General features: G+C 33.2%; 1 long non-coding RNA gene across 1 annotated transcript; it reads left to right on the top strand.

Annotated features, from left to right (window-relative positions):
* The first annotated feature begins 1,299 nt into the window (after positions 1-1,299).
* On the top strand, positions 1,300-5,149 carry LOC110451892. The gene is made up of 2 exons (XR_002463118.1): positions 1,300-1,474; positions 5,011-5,149. It is a non-coding gene; the product is annotated as an uncharacterized LOC110451892 (long non-coding RNA).
* The last annotated feature ends 318 nt before the right edge of the window (positions 5,150-5,467 follow it).

Here is a 5,467-nt window from a genome sequence, read left to right as displayed (position 1 = left end):
ACAATGACAGTAAATGTTGGTCTGAGATAGTGTATTAGTCCCCTGACTATGACAGTAAGAGTTGGTCTAAGATAGTGTATTAGTCCCCTGACAATGACAGTAAGAGTTGGTCTGAGATAGTGTATAAGGCCCCTGACAATGACAGTAAGAGTTGGTCTGAGATAGTGTATTAGGCTCCTGACAATGACAGTAAGTGTTGGTCTGAGTTGTGTATTAGTCCCCTGACAATGACAGTAAGTGTTGAACTGAGATAGTGTAGTAGTCCCCTGACAATGACAGTAAGTGTCAGTCTTGGACAGTGTATTAGGCTCCTGACAATGACAGTAAGTGTTGGTCTGAGATAGTGTATTAGTCCCCTGACAATGACAGTAAGTGTTGTTCTGAGATAGTGTATAAGGCCCCTGACAATGACAGTAAGAGTTGGTCTGAGATAGTGTATTAGGCTCCTGACAATGACAGTAAGTGTTGGTCTGAGTTTTGTATTAGTCCCTTGACAATGACAGTAAGAGTTGGACTGAGATAGTGTATTAGGCTCCTGACAATGACAGTAAGAGTTGGTCTGAGATAGTATATTAGGCTCCTGACAATGACAGTAAGAGTTGGTCTGAGATAGTGTATTAGGCTCCTGACAATGACAGTAAGAGTTGGACTGAGATGGTGTATTAGTCCCCTGACAATGACAGTAAGTGTCAGTCTTTGACGGTGTATTAGGCTCCTGACAATGACTGTAAGTGTTGGTCTGAGATAGTGTATTAGTCCCCTGACAATGACCGTAAGTGTTGGTCTGAGATAGTGTATTACTCCCCTGACAATGACAGTAAGTGTTGGTCTGAGATAATGTATTAGACCCTGACAATGACAATAAGTGTTGGTCTGAGATAGTTTATTAGGCCCCTGACAATGACAGTAAGTGTTGGTCTGAGATAATGTATTACTCCCCTGACAATGACAGTAAGTGTTGGTCTGAGATAATGTATTAGACTCTGACAATGACAATAAGTGTTGGTCTGAGATAGTTTATTAGGCCCCTGACAATGACAGTAAGTGTTGGTCTGAGATAATGCATTAGACTCTGACAATGACAATAAGTGTTGGTCTGAGATAGTTTATTAGACACTGACAATGACATGTTTGCTGTCATTTTTTATTTAAAAATACATGGCCCCATAAGATTGTGTAAACTGCTGAAAAAGCTGTAATGTAACAATTGTCCTGAAATCAGTATACACTATATAAATAGGCTTTAGATCATTAAATCTGTGAATAATGTATCCACATGTTTCTGATTTGTCAGATACTTCAGGAAGTGGACAGTATGAAGAAAACACATCTCAACAAAATACCTCGAGAGGAATGACATTACAAGAGGCTCGAGCTCGATACAGAGCAAATGTTCAACAAGAGGACACACAGACTCAAGGAGACTTTGAAGCTCCACAGTGGGACACAGACAAAGGTCGAAGGTCGAACACAGGTATGTTAACTAAGGTCAAACATAGGTACAGTTGACTAAAGTAAAAAAAAGGTACAGTTAGCTAAGATCAAACATAGGTACAGTTAACTCAGGTCAAACAAAGGTACAGTTAACTAAGGTCAAACATAGGTACAGTTATCTAATGTCAAACATAGGTACAGTTAACTAAGGTCAAACATAGGTACAGTTAACTAATGTCAAACATAGGTACAGTTTACTAAGGTCAAACATAGATACAGTTTACTAAGGTCAAACATAAGTACAGTTAACTAAGGTCAAACATAGGTACAGTTAACTAAGGCCAAACATAGGTACAGTTTACTAAGGTCAAGCAAAGGTACAGTTAACTAAGGTCAAACATAGGTACAATTATCTAAGGTCAAACATAGGTACAGTTTACTAAGGTCAAACATAGGTACAGTTTACTAAGGTTAAACAAAGGTACAGTTAACTAAGGTCAAACAAAGGTACAGTTAACTAAGGTGAAACAAAGGTACAGTTACATAAGGTCAAACATAGGTACAGTTAACTAAGGTCAAAGAAAGGTACAGCTTACTAAGGTCAAACATAGGTACAGATATCTAAGGTCAAACAAAGGTACAGTTAACTAAGGTCAAACAAAGGTACAGTTGACTAAGGTCAAACATAGGTACAGTTATCTAAGGTCAAACAAAGGTACAGTTACATAAGGTTAAACATAGGTACAGTTATCTAAGGTCAAAGAAAGGTACAGTTAACTAAGGTCAAACAAAGGTACAGTTGACTAAGGTCAAACATAGGTACAGTTAACTAAGGTCAAAAATACGTACAGTTGACTAAGGTCAAACAAAGGTACAGTTGACTACGGTCAAACATAGGTACAGTTATCTAAGGTTAAACAAAGGTACAGTTACATCAGGTCAAACATAGGTACAGTTATCTAAGGTCAAAGAAAGGTACAGTTAACTAAGGTCAAACAAAGGTACAGTTGACTAATGTCAAACATAGGTACAGTTATCTAAGGTCAAACAAAGGTACAGTTACATAAGGTCAAACATAGGTACAGTTTACTGAGGTCAAACATAGGTACAGTTTACTAAGGTCAAACATAGGTACAGTTGACTAAGGTCAAACATAGGTACAGTTAACTAAGGTCAAACATAGGTACAGTTGACTAAGGTCAAACAAAGGTACAGTTGACTAAGGTCAAACAAAAGGTACAGTTAACTAAGGTCAAACATAGGTACAATTATCTAAGGTCAAACATAGGTACAGTTAACCAAGGTCAAACATAGGTACAGTTAACCAAGGTCAAACATAGGTAGTTATTTAAGTTAACACATAGGTACAATTATCTAAGGTCAAACAAAGGTACAGTTATCTAAGGTCAAACATAGGTACGGTTAACTAATGTCAAACATAGATACAGTTAACTAAGGTCAAACATAGGTACAGTTTACTAAGGTCAAACATAGGTAGTTATTTAAGTTAACACATAGGTACAGTTTACTAAGGCCAAACATAGGTACAGTTGACTGAGGTAAAACACAGGTACAGTTAACTAAGGTCAAACTTATATACAGTTAACTAAGGTCAAACATAGGAACAGCTTACTAAGGTCAAACATAGGTAGTTACTTAAGTTAACACATAGGTACAGTTTACTAAGGCCAAACATAGGTACAGTTGACTGAGGTAAAACAAAGGTACAGTTATCTAAGGGCAAACGTATATACAGTTAACTAAGGTCAAACATAGGTACATTTTACTAAGGTCAAACATAGGTACAGTTAACCAAGGTCAAACATAGGGAGTTATTTAAGTTAACACATAGGTACAGTTTACTAAGGTCAAACATAGGTACAGTTAACTAAGGTCAAGCATAGGTACAGTTAACTAAGGTCAAACATAGGTACAGCTAACTAAGGTCAAACATAGGTACAGTTGACTGAGGAAAAACAAAGGTACAGTTAACTAAGGTCAAACTTATATACAGTTAACTAAGGTCAAACATAGGTACAGCTAACTAAGGTCAAACATAGGTACAGTTGACTGAGGTAAAACAAAGGTACAGTTAACTAAGGTCAAACTTATATACAGTTAACTAAGGTCAAACATAGGTACAGCTTACTAAGGTCAAACATAGGTAGTTATTTAAGTTAACACATAGGTACAGTTTACTAAGGTCAAACATAGGTACAGTTGACTGAGGTAAAACAAAGGTACAGTTATCTAAGGTCAAACGTATATACAGTTAACTAAGGTCAAACATAGGTACAGCTAACTAAGGTCAAAGAAAGGTACAGCTTACTAAGGTCAAACATAGGTACAGTTGACGTAGGTTAATCTGACCACGGTGTTGTTTTTTCCTACAGGGTGTCAGATTAGACAAGTTAATTTGTCCATGGTGTTGTTTCCTACAGGGTGTCAGGTTAGACAAGTTAATCTGACCATGTTGTTGTTTCCTACTGGGTGTCAAATTAGACCAGTCAATTTGACCAATATGTTGTGTCCTTAAAGATGTCAGATTAGACAGGTTAAACTGAACATGGTGTTATTTCTTATTATAAGGTTTCAGTTATTACGTTAAAATTTTCATGTTATATATTTTACTGTGGTATGTTTTATATTCTACTGTAATGTTATATATTGTAATGTTATATATTGTAATCTTATATATGCTACTGTAATATTATATACTGTAATGTTATATATTGTAATGTTATATATTGTTATGTTATATATTCTACTGTAATGTTATGTATTTTAATGTTATATATTCTACTGTAATGTTATACATTGTAATGTTATATACTGTAATGTTATATACTGTAATAATGTATATTGTAATCTTATATATTCTACTGTAATGTTATATACTGTAATGTTATATATTGTTATGTTATATATTGTAATCTTATATATGCTACTGTAATGTTATATACTGTAATGTAATGTATTGTAATGTTATGTGTTGTAATCTTATATATTCTACTGTAATGTTATATATTGTAATGTTATATATTGTAATCTTATATATGCTACTGTAATGTTATATACTGTAATGTTATATATTGTAATGTTATGTATTCTTCTGTAATGTTGTATATTGGAATGTTATATATTGTAATGTTATATTATATACTGTAATGTTATATATTGTAATGTTATATATTGTAATCTTATATATTCTACTGTAATATTATATACCGTAATGTTGTATATTGTAATGTTATATATTGTAATCTTATATATTCTACTGTAATGTTATATGCTGTAATGTTATATATTGTAATGTTATATACTGTAATGTTATACATTGTAATGTTATATACTGTAATGTTATATATTGTAATGTTATACATTGTATTGTTATATATTCTACTGTAATGTTATATATTGTAATGTTAAATATTGTAATGTTATATATACTGTAATGTTATATATTGTAATGTTATATATTCTACTGTAAGGTTATGTATTTTAATGTTTAATATTCTACTGTTATACACTGAACCCTGTTAGTCTTTAGTAAGTTTTTGTGTTACTGTTTTGTAGGGAAGAACCAGTATGGTGATAATTGGGATACCAGTGATTGATGAAGACGCCCTCCTTAGAGAAGAAAATCATTTGGTTCAATTCCTGTTTCTGTTTTAGTGGCATGATTGAAAATAAAACAAGATAAATATTACCTGTATTATGTTCTTGTGAAATCTGCATATTTCTATTTTATCATCATTTCATATTTTAGAATCATTATTTCATAAAAATTACTTGAATCCAACACTATATCAAAGTTATGGTTTAAAAATTGTATTTAATAATAAATTCAAATGATTTCTGCTTACATGCTAGATAACCTTCTGTCACAATTTACGTTGTCAAACTGCTTGTATGTATTCTGTCTTTGCGTATTGCAGAGTTATCTGCTCTTGTGAGCAGGTATTGATTGTTGCGTCATTAGTTTGTGTGAGAAAATTACGTCGTTTTCTCAAAAATTGATGAAGTTACTCTC

This window comes from Mizuhopecten yessoensis, unplaced genomic scaffold (assembly GCF_002113885.1).
Source record: "Mizuhopecten yessoensis strain PY_sf001 unplaced genomic scaffold, ASM211388v2 scaffold6277, whole genome shotgun sequence".
Classification (NCBI taxonomy): domain Eukaryota; kingdom Metazoa; phylum Mollusca; class Bivalvia; order Pectinida; family Pectinidae; genus Mizuhopecten; species Mizuhopecten yessoensis.
The sequence above is the reverse complement of the archived record's forward strand: the minus strand, read 5'-3'. Positions and strand labels throughout refer to the sequence as shown.